Source organism: Phaethon aethereus (genome assembly GCF_964289735.1).
Source record: "Phaethon aethereus genome assembly, chromosome: 1".
Classification (NCBI taxonomy): domain Eukaryota; kingdom Metazoa; phylum Chordata; class Aves; order Phaethontiformes; family Phaethontidae; genus Phaethon; species Phaethon aethereus.
Genome location: NC_138575.1, coordinates 59,091,813 through 59,104,272, shown reverse-complemented (window position 1 = coordinate 59,104,272; position 12,460 = coordinate 59,091,813).

The following is a 12,460-nucleotide window of genomic DNA, read 5'->3' as shown; positions in this document are numbered from 1 at the left end:
CATGTGTGTCACTTGGAATAGATGCCTCAAGCATGCATGCAGCCTTAACCTAAGTGTGTATCTACACATACTTCCACCATATATAATATACATAATTGTAGAGGAAGGTATGTACCTGTGTGCAAATTTATGCACCTGTATGCATACACACACCTGACATGGAGTTAAATGATAAGTTGTTTCAATAGTTGTGTTCTTGCTTTTATAAAGTCAGGGAAATTGTAGTGATCTTGAAAAAATATGTGGAAGCTTTGAGAAACCTCTAGAGAAAAGCATGGTTCTCCTACCTCTTGGTAAGCGGAACATTTGGAGCTTTCTGCTCCACCTCCCCTACAAGAAGTGCATCTGATACACTGTACAGGGATTTCAAAGTTTAATTTAGCTTAACTCTTGGCTGCAATCAACTGCTGATAAATTTAGTTGGGGGATTAGGGAACCTTAAAGACTAATAGCTCCTTAAAAGGAGCCTTAAGATGAGACAGCAAAACACAAACATCTGCTAAAGTCCCCCTTAGAATGGTAGCACACCATACAGTCATAGTTTAGAGAAATAAACAGGTTGGTTTTCGGTGAGAAGGGTTTTTTGTAGATATAGACTACAACATAGACTATAGACTACTGGAGAAAGAAAACCAAATGTGTAAGTATTTAAGAGAGTTGTTCTCTTTACAAAGTGCAGGAAAGGGTAGCCTGACTGGAATCAACAGCATATAGCAAACACCCTTTTCCTGTAGTTCTAGGAGGTTTGCTAGCCCATAAAGAATAGCTATTGTGAACTCCTTTTCCCACTACATCTTTTTTTAGACTGTCATGTTTAGATGAAGTCTTTGCACTTCAGTGGCAGCATTAATTCCAGTGTGAATTCTTAAGCATGGCTATCGCATCATCTTAACACTGCCTGTGGATAGTAAAGGAAACGTGTTGTCCAGTACTTCATATGTGCAGTCAAAAATGGGGACTCAAACCAAGTCAATACAAGAAAACTCAGATATTTATTTGGAAAATAGACTTCTTAGAAATTACTATAATTTTCTTTTCCAAGATGCTTTTTTCTCGCTTGTTTTTATACTGCGTCAAATTCTGTAGATCCAAATGTAACTAGAGCCTTTCTAAGTATTGTACTTATATGTCTCATACATCGCGAGAAACAATTCTTGTGCCAAAGACACTGTGATCTTGCACAGTTGCTTTATGCTCAACTTTATAACTATGAATAGTCCCTCTGAAAAGAGATTTGGAGCCCAAATGAGAAACCAGTAACTATTTCATGCTTTTTTTTCCCCTTGCCTTCTTCATGCCTTCTTCTGCTATCCCACAGCTACATTTTTAGTTTTTCTATTGCTTAAAGGCCCAAAAATGGACTTAGCTGAGAAAAGGTTAAAAAGAAAAAAAGTGTTTGAATAATTATTATTCAAATTAAGATGGAATAGTCATTTGATAAAATTTAAATCTGCTTAAAAAGAAATGTCCTTTCACATAGTGTTTAATTCTCTTGTGGGTTTAGCAGCTGGATAGCTATTATTTCAGCAAAGAGTTTATTGAGATTTGAAGAAGGATTATATATAAAAGTGGAGTATCTGCTGTTAGCCTAGCTAAATCTGGTAGACTTTGAAAGTATAAGTCAATCATCAGTAGGAATAAGAATGTGAACTATATTGCCAAGGCAAGCAAGTGTGTTTTGTATTAAATTTTTTTTTTATGCAACATATGGTATAAAGCACTATTGGAAAGAAAGTATTCAGAGTAGGAATACAGGTCTGTACTGATGAATCAAAATATGGATTCAAGAGTGAGAAAACCTAACAATTTTTCTAGTATAAAATTTTGGATGTTCATAAACTCCTTGTATAGTTACATCATGACATAGGTGGACTGGTAAGCATTATGTCTGACATTAAAACATAGGTGAACAATGGCTTTTCTGTAGCTGAGAGAAAAGTCACAATGAATTTTCAAATTATATCTCTGAATTACCAATTGGACTTATGTAGTTATATGGTGAAAATGTTATCTTCTGTGATTCTCGTTCTCTGAACGAGATATGTTTGTAAAACTCTGCAGCCTTTCTGATTGCTCAATAGTCAATGGTCTTAAGAGTCCAATTTCAACTTGTGTAAATTTTTCTTCAACCTTTTTTGCACTGTGTCAGACATATAGCCAGGCATGCTAAGTTACTATAACCATTTTACTTCTTACAGTAAGGCTCTTGGTGTCTAAAGGCCACAGCACTAACAAAAATAAAGAGGCTGAGGGTAATGGGAACCAAGCTACTAAGGCAAAAGAAAATCTGAAGAACTACATTTATTGCTAATAAAACTAACACAGGTCTAGTGCTTGTGTGGTGCCTAAGTTTAGTCTCTCTATTAATTTTCATGGTAGCCATATTCCTCTCCTCCTCCCATTTCAAGCACTGAATACTTGATGTGTCAGGCAACATCTGAGGAAGGCTGCTCTAAGGTACTTTAGGCATCAAACTCTTGTTTATTTTACAATAATCATTAATGCAGACCAGGATTCCCCTGAGATTACCAGGGCAGTTTATGGGTTTCTTGGTCATTCCCAAGCTTCCCCACACACTTGATAAACCTGTTGACAAGAGAGAGCTGACAAAGCAGGCCCAAAGCCAAATAATTAGCTGCTCTTTAGAGGAGGTGCCTTGAAGAATTCTTTTCCAACTCAGGATCAGATATTTAGGACTGGAACAATAAACGGTGAGATAGGGATAAAAAAAGACAAAAAAAGGTGTTGTGGAGAGGAAAGTAGGTTGAGGAGGAAGATGGGTTTGGAGAGGCATGAGTGCCACATGGGGAAAATGGTGAGGAGGCAAAGTTGGTGTTCAAAGACAAAAGAATTTCAAGATGCATGAAGTAGGTAGTATAAGCAAGGCACAGAGGTTAGTTGATTGCTTCTTACTGGCAATTCAATCTGAGAACATCCATCAATATGTTTTGCCATGAAGTTATTAAAGGTAATGTTTTTAGGAGTCCTGTTTTTAGGAGAACTTGTGTTTCCTCACATTCATTTTTTTGTTTTTATACAGCAAATGTAATTTTATAGCACTGTATTGCAGACTGTCTGAAATGTTCACAGTTGCCAAATGCATGTGAGATTTTAATTTTGGTCAAGCAGATTGTCTTGGATAAGGTGACCTGTGACTCTGATGGAGACTTTGGTTAGCTGAAGATAGCATCTGGTATCCAAACATAAAATAAATAAGATTAGAAGAGGCCACTGGATATCATCTATGCAACGCCTTGCTCAAAGCTGGGCTAGTATAAAAGATAGATCAAGCTTGTCTAGTCAAAATTTGCAAATCTTCCTGGATCAAGATCCCATAGCCTTCCTGGGCCCTTGTTCCAGTGTTATGTTGAATTATTTTTTCTTATGTCCAGTGAGATTTTTCTCCTGTTGCAACTTGTGATTCTTGTCTCCTGTCCTTTCATTGTGCACCTAGGAGAAGAGTCTAGCTATGTCTCCTCTTTAATCCCAATTTGTTTAGTTGGATTAACAATTAGATCTTCCTCCCAGTCTTCTCTAAGCTAAACAAACTCGTTTATTTTAGCCTTTCCTTGTATATCGTATGCTCCAGCCTTACTTGTCCTCTGTTGAACTCTATCTAGGTTGTCAATATTTCTCTTGTTTTGGGGGCTCCAAAACTAGTGATAGAATTCTAGATACAGCCTTATAAGCATTTAGTAGAGAAGAAAAATTATTTCTCTTGACCTACTGGCTACTGTTTTTCTAATGAAAAAAAAAAAGTGCATATATAGAGAGAAATAAAGGAGCTAAACAATGAAGGTATATGAAAGAAGAGGAAAAAGCAAAGACTTGAGCAAAGCTTGGTCAGTAAAATTGCAAGTGTCGTGGGTCTGAAAGTGTAGTTGTGCTAGGCAGCCATGCTGTCAGGCAGCGGAAAAAAGGCTCTGATCTATTAGCTTTTATAATGGAGAGGTCTTGGCAAGGAATATTGCCACCTCAAAACACCTGCAGATTTTTAGGTGTCAACACAGAATATCCCAGACAGTGCCCAGGAGGACAAGGGCAAGATTCTTATTTGCCAGTTTTCCATTCCTCTCTCCTAATGTAAATCATCTTGGCTTATCTAAGAGAGATAATTTATGGCCAGCCTGCTGGCTGGTCAGCTTCATGTCTCTCATAAGTGAGATAGCCAGACATATGTGGGTCAAGTTTGGAAATGTAATGCATGTCTTTAGAGGAGGGATGGATTCTTCCCAATCCTTCTTTAGCTTTGATTGTTTCTACACATCCCTAGTTTTGCCTGTTATATTCCTCTGTTTGCCAACTGTGCATTGTCCCTATTTTTCCTCTCATTCTCTTCTTTTTTCTCCAGTTGAGCATGTTGATGGCTGTACCAGATCAGTATATGAATTTATCTGACTTTTATGCCTAATCTTTTGTTTATCCCACACCCCAGATGTGCAATAAAGGACAATGTTCCTCTTCTCACTGTTTTCTCCCTTTTTCTCTCTACGTAGGCACATATTTCATGATGAGAGGAACTGCAAAGAAAGTTTTCTGGATGTTAACGTTCATGATGTTCTGTTGCAGCTGAATATCAGTAAAAGTCCCAGCTCTTCTCAAATTCTCAAGAAATATTTTATTTAGTCTCAGATAGGTCTGTGGGCTATAATAGCACTTGCTGTACAGCAAGACCTGAGTCCATTTTTTTTTAAGACCAGGTCTGTACTTAATACTGCTGATCAACCTAATTGCAAGAGAAGAAGTATTAGTGAGGAGGATGATGTGCCACCAAGTCTTTAGACAATGCAGTTTATTTTGTTCTGGCATAAAGCGTTTGCAGTAGGAAAAGTTATTCATATAATTCTGTTATCAAAGTTCTCTTTTTTAACCTCTAGTTCTCTCACTATTTGTTGATACAGTCTAGAGGAAGAAAAGTTGGAGCTGGGAGGAGACAGTGGTATGGGGTGTTCTCCTTCTGGCATTATCAACACCAGGGTAGAAGTAAGTCATATCGAAAATGGGTCTAATTCAATATTTTTTCTACTGTGGAAAGTGATGATTCCACTAAAAGGCTTCAGCAAAAATTGGTCTAGTTAGCTGGAAGCAAAGAGGGGTGCGGGGCACAGAGGCTTTTCTAGTCAGTTAACGGGGATACATCCAGTTCAATCACCTTTTGAGTACGATCAGGCTGGGTTTTGAAAGTTACTTGTCCATTCTCATTTTAGTGGAATATATTACAGTGCAGACTATCTGCGTCAGATTGCAGAGATGTTAACCAAGGTGGGGAAAAGAAAACACCAGTTTCTCTTTTAAATCCTTGATTATAGTATTGCAGAAATCACTCCTTATTCTGTCTCAGGGAAGTATTAAAAGAGCCTTGTGGCCAACAGCCTTACTTAGTATTAAAGCAGCCAGATAGAATCTAATACAGAAAAAAAAAAGGGGAGAAGTGAGTGCCTTAAGTTGACTCATTCTTTGTAATCGCTGGCAAATCCACTTGACCAGTCTGTTGACAAGCAGTACAGGGAGAGCTGTAGATAGATCCCTGGTAGATCTGAGAGCCAAAAATCAGCCAAACATCTTGGACAAGTTTGGAACCTTGTTTCTCGTTTGGCCCATTTCCTTCTCCCTTTCCCCTTTTCCCTGCAGCAGCAGCAGTGTTGAAGGGTGTGTACTCTGTCTGGCAGGCTGTTGGAGGAGTCTCTGGCCTCAAATTACACAGCATGAGAACTCTGTGCATAAAATTAGCAGCAGAGTTCTGTGTATTAGGCGCCAGGGAAAAATGTCACATTCAGCAGAACTCGGAGGCGAGAGGTGGAACAGAAAGAACTGGAACGGGACATCAATCCCCCTCTGCCTTACTGTTTTGCAGCAGACGTATCTGAGAGTGTCATAAGCAGCTGGCTTGGGGCAAAGATTATTTGGGTAGTAAATAGATTTTGTTGTATGTCTTAGTAACAGGGATGTTTGATTTTTCTTCCTTCCCCTCCTTCACTTGCTCTTTTTCCTTTATTCTGAAGATTTCTTACTTTTTGTCTTTTCAAAAGGAGATAGCTTTTCACTCATTAAGAAGTGCTATAGAGATAAAGTCTTCTGCCCTCCTTTCCACCTTCCTGTAGTCTGATTCCTGGTGAGAAACCCGTTGTAATGGCACTACGTTCAGATTGCGCAACAGTTTATACAAGTTGTTCGTAGTGAAATCTGGAAAACTACATAAAGTGCTGGCAAACAGGGCAAAGGCACTAACACAGAGAGAAGCAGCTATTCAAGGGCTGGATTCCTTAGATACTATCTCAGCAGCAGCTATCTCATTCAGAAGAACTATTACAGAGAAGGTCACGGCTTGAGGGTGTGTTTTGGCTCCTTCCTTACATCATAAAAGCGGTAAAATCCTTGCCACACGAGTGTTAGATTGCCCTGAAGCATATGCGTGACAGAGCCTGCATTAGCAACTGTGTGTGGAGATGGATTGCCAAGAGACATAAATGTACACTTGCCTGAATTGTTTGGGGATGTACATATACACACGCATACATTCACTCTGTTGGCAGAGTGCTTTTGTAAGACAAAGTTACTGGGCAGCAATGCTGGTTTAATGTATGCCTTCCCATTCGTTCTCCATATTGATGTCTGTGCTGTGAGCTGGGCTGGGAAGTTGATCTGTAGCTTAAAAAAATATTTTTACAGCTGGATTAGTTAGCTGATGTATTTTGCAGCACAGCCACAGATATGCCGTCCTGTGCGGCAGGAAAAAGCAAGATTATGTGGGGACAGGGAATTTCCTAAATATATAGCATCACCATATACTCATTTCTTGAAATCACAACTTCAGAGTCTGATTACGTTTCAGTAATGTTCAGATTACGTTTGTTTGACTGAGATTATTGAAGCAATCCGCAAGCAGGATGATGTATTCCCAGATTAGATAGTGCTCTGGGGCAGACAGCTATTCTTCATTTCTTTTCCTTGTTCTTTTCCATAGTAGAGCAGGCCCATTGGCTACTACTGTTTAACATACGTGATAGTTCAGCAGCTGCATTAGTTTCTAAGGTCTTGGGAATAAGTTCTAAGGCCTGGCATCAGACCATTACTGGCACATTTTTGAAAAGCTACATTTTAATACTGTTTTCAGTTTGCACTGTAGGTGATTTTGAGTGCAGGAGAGTTGGTAAGGATAATGGTTGTAGTTTCTCACTTTTCACCTGACTTTCCCAAAGAATTATACTTCTGTTGAAGCTTTTTCCTCCTCACTCTTCCCCTCATGAGAAAAGTATTACCATCAGCCTCATTTTACAGGTGGCAAAGCTGCGGCGTAAGGAATCACACAGCGAACCAGTGGCTGAACTGAATGCAGTTGATTGAGAGATCTCTTATTTAGACCCAGGTTCACATAACAAGGCAGCCTTCTGCCTGTTGAGGTATTGGGTGACACAAACTCCAGCCTTCCACACTTGAAGTGGACGAGACTGGCAGTTGATGTGGGATCAGATTGCGTATTGTTACGGTAACTGGTGGGCTTGTTCCACAAGTTCATCTTTCAAGGAATAAAGGCCGGTTTGTGAGGCAGCAGGTAAGGCCGGCTATAAGTATGTGCTGTGAGGAATACTGACAGAACAGAACTTTGAAAATTACAGGCTCTTGATACTTACTCCCTCTATATTTGCCACTTGCCTGCCTATCCTAATCTCTACCTCCTTGCCCCCCGATTTTATCAGGGAATATTGTCCCAATTTATGAACCATTACAAAATGAGCCATAAACTCTCTATAATGAGCAGAGCGGATATGTCTGCACCAAAAAATTGTGCTGCTTTGACTATATCAGTGTAGTTTAAGTAGTACAACTCCCCTAGGGTAAAGACAATTATACCAGTGTAAAAGTGCCAAATATAGCTGAGTCCCGAATGGGAAGGTACCTTTATACCAGTAATAACTAGGTCCACAGTAAGGCACAGATTTATTTCCTTAACTTTAGGAACCTGAGGTGACAAAATTGGGAATATAGTTACTTTATAATTCATGTAAATTCTAAGGAGACAACTAAAACCTTCAGATGGGTAGTTGGCCCACTTGAGGTCACAATTTACTGGCCAGTGGTGCCTGTCTCTTTTCACTGTCTGTTCAGAGAACTTCCACTTAACTAAAGGCACTTATCTAAAGTTTCTAACTTAAGTAAAAGGAATTTGGTCATTTCATCAAATGGATGGGGAAATTAAACTATTAGGAACAGTGTGGGATGGTTTGAATGCAGCACAGCATAAATTTTAGCAAATCCCAACCCTATTTTGAGATTTGGGAAAGTTCAGTGAAAATTTTTGTGCAGTAATTTTGACAGGTCTTTTGAACTTGTGAAACAGTTGAAGCAGGATTTTCTTTGTCGTAAGTAACAATAACTCTGACAGATTTTTGACTCTCAAGATGATTAGGAGATTAAAACAGAGACTCTCCTGCCACAACAGGTCACTGCTGCTATGCACTTAAAACTAGGTTTTAAGCTTCTGGATGAATGGTTGTAGGCATAGCTCTCTCAGGAGTTCTTGGATGGAGCTATCCTACTTCTTTGTCTGCAATGGCCAGTTACCAGGTTTTGACATTGGTAGTTGACTGGAGCATACGGGTCCACCTCCAGCCCACATCTGTTGTACATGGTAGCAGTGGCAAGCTCTGCCCTATCTCTTCCCTATTTGCCTCTTTTATTCTGGCAGTGGTGTGCCATCTGGATGAAGAAATGTTCTGTTGCTGTTTCTGAGCTTCCATTTTTCTCACTTAGCCTAGTCTTGGGCATCAATATCTGAGCTGTGCAAGAACAAAAAGCCCCATTGCTCATCAACGACAAGTTACTACTGTTCTGGTAAGACTTCCTCTAACTATTCCTGCTATATCAGAGAGAAATCCTATCTTTTTAAAAGATTTTTAGAGGAAGCAGGTTTATTGTAAAGAAAGAATTGTTTTCCACAAAGAGGAAGATCATAATACTGCTTGTGATATTGCTCTGCATAACAAAATCTGGCAAGATCTGGCTATGGCACCATGAACTAACAAAACCCAGACAATATTGTTGGATGCATATTTCCAAAATAGCTGATAATGACCAAAGAAAAACATCACTTTTGGGGGTATTTTTTCCTGCAACACTTATTCTTTTTTTTGCTTAAACAATTGCGGTTTAAAAAAGCCAAGATTCAGTTATGGGATTCAGTTTGATGTTCCAAAAAAAATGTAATTTAAAAATCAGCTGCTTTTCTTTAATATTTGGTTCTATAAAGCCCGTTCATGTTGAGTAGTAATTTATTCTAGAAATGACACCATCAAATTCATTGTCAGGAGCAGTGTAGATGCTGACCTTTAAATTGCTTTATTTCATGATGGGTTGTTTTAATTGTGTTTATATCAGCAGGGCATGATCATAGCCCTTTTCTGCAAACGCCTACTAGTTACTTTGCACCCTAAATAAGCAGCCATGGAAACTGTCCAGATTTAAATCAAAGCAAATTTCCAAAGTTCTATTTATTTATACTCCTGTGCCTTTTTTCCTCCCAACACAATGCGTGACAGGGAGAGTATCCATGCACTCAGCCAGTATGGATGGAGCCATTATCTAACAAAGAATATAAAACCATTCAGCTCAACTTATGTCCTCTTTGGGTTTTTTTGAGAAGTTCAGAAAGATGGGATGACTTCAACAACTTTTTTTTTTCTTGGATGGGTTTGTTTTCAGCTGTCCTGAAAGCACATATTGAAGAGAGTTACTTACCATTGGACCAATTGCCTTCTTCTAAGGATTTTGTAGCACTACCTGCAAGAGAGCACTGAAGATTACAAGGCAGACATGAGTAGCTTATCTTATGTAACTTTTGTCCAAAAATTTTGCAGAGCTGTAATTCACTATTCATGTGCTATTATAGTAATTATAAGGAGTTTAAACAGGACTGTATTTGAAAATAAATATTGTAGAAGTGTATTAAAGCATACTGTAAAGCTGAGGGTAACCATAAAAGCAAAATCTGTACAATATGTAATATGAATGGAAAATGGAATATAGCCCCAAATCACTTTTCCCAAATCAGTGTTATCAGTTGCTGCTCAGTCTCAAGCAAGCACAGAAGACACTCAACTGCTAATAACGTGTATGCTACAGAAGCAAATGTTCCACATATCCCTTGAAAACAATAGGATGAATGAAAGTATCTTGCAATCTAACTCTGCTGTATGTGTTTCTATTTGATGTTCAGCTTCCTTGCAGTGATTGTTAAAATGTTATTTCCTTTACAGATGAGACCAGACATCTTTTAAGAACATTATTCTTGTTCATTTTATTCTGTCACTTAACAAATTTATTCTATGGCTGGTGATTGAACATAACTATGTAGCACTTTTCTAACATCAGCTGCATCAGAAATAAGCCATTATTCTAGCGTGTACAGACATGCACAGCCAAAATGATGCAGTAGCTGCTGCTCTAGTAGACCTGGTATGTAGTGCTGTCATCAGAATTGATTCAGCTGAGTATTTTTGCTATGTTCCTTTGATTTACCTTTTATTAGTGGTTCATGTATATTTAGTGATTTGGGACTACATTCCCATTTTCCATTAAAATTCCATGCTTGCTCTGGCTGTTTGGTTATAGCCAATACTCTCAGATTTCCAAGGTGCTGTGTGTCCTTGTACAAGTATTTTCTAACAACATGTGCATTAGACAGAAGGCCACAATTTCACAGCTCACAGGCATACATGGCCAAAATAATATAGTACGTGCTGAACTGCAAAAAGGTATGTAATGGTGTCAGCACATGGTCATGATTCAGTCATCTGAGGTTTTTCTTAGTAGTCTCCTTTAATTTTTTAATTTGTTAGTATTTCTTGCACCTGGATGCCTGCTTTCTCTTGCACATGGATAAGGGTTGGTGCATAGTGCTGCAATGACCATGCTACCCATAGTGTATGGGTGGGTTTTCTCAAAACTGAGACCTGACCATGTCAGCTGATGAAACTGGACACTTTCCCAGTGCAGGTGTATCTCTTGAGTACTGGCATTATGGCATCAATTTTGTAATGGACATTTATTTCATTCATCAATAATAAAGTAATTGAGCAGAGAGAGAATATGGGTTTGACTAGACCCACCCAATTTCCTCAGCCCAAATAGTAGAAATTGCTATTTCTACTATAGCAGCACAATAGTAGAAACTGAGAGAAAACACCTGGTAGTTGAGGCACTGATTTGGCACAGAAGAACATGGCAAAGCAGTGTTTCAAATCTTAGTCCCTCATAGCCTCAGTGAGCCTTCTAACCAATCAGCTGTCCACTATTCTGAGGTGGGAATCTGCCTTTTCATCAGAAAAGGACTTGGTTTTGGTTTAGTTCAGAACAAGAAAATACTGCAGAATCAGAAACTTTCTTAGCAGGTTCAGCATTATTCTGTCAGATTATTATTATCATGGGCTGTAATCTCTAGTAGAGAGTGGTGGAATTGAGGAGCTGCTCTCAACTTGTTTTACTTGGCTTATGGCAAAGCAATTGCATAGACAATTTGTCTGTGAGGTTTTCTGTCAACTTGTTCTTGAAAAGCCATGTCTCCAGGTAAACAATGGGCAAGTATTTTTGCATTGTGTCATATCCTATGTCTCTTAAAATATGTACCTGCATTGTATCTAGATTATCATCCAAGAGATTTGAAAAGATTAGAAAATCCTTTCTATGATTTTCTTGTCAAAACTATGATATGTATTAAAGATAAACAGTTACTTTAAAAGCACCCCTCTAGCCCTTCTGTTTCACTTCTATTAAAGTTTGCACAATTCTTATGCTTTCCACAATATTTTTGCATGTGTCAGGAGGGCCCCTCTGAATTTTCATGAGTTCATATATATTGATCTTGTGATTAAGAGTTCTGGTCAAGGTGATCTGTTTCTATTTCCTTCTGAATGTCAGGAGAAAGCAAGAGGATTGCAGTTAGAAAACTTGCTTATTGTCTCTCTCACTCAAGGCAAAGGGAAGAGAATGATGAGCCTGACTTCAGGTTGCATGAGGACTGCACATTTAGCAGGCCTAATCAAGAAAATGGAATACACAGCAGAGTGTGAAGGTCTGAGGAAATACTTATATCCAACGTCACCACTTAAAACTACTCTGCTAAGTCTGTGTGGGCAGCAGATCACTCAGAAAATACAGTTCAGAATTTTGTAGTGTCCTGGTCCCTTCTGATCAAGAGACACTATATCCCCTCTCAAATGCTATAACGGTGCCTTTGGTTATCCACAGGAAAGAGATGGGTGAAGAATTTCCTTAATTAAAAATCAGTGAATTGCATTTTACTCTCAAGGCTGATGAATACAGTTGTAAATAGAGTTTTATTTTGATGGATGCTGGTTGACTTTTGTTCCATTCAGATGAGAATTTTCGTGCTTGACAGTGGAAGGAGGAAAAGGAACCAAATATCTATTGAACATGAAAATGGGAGAGAGTCAAAGACTGAAAT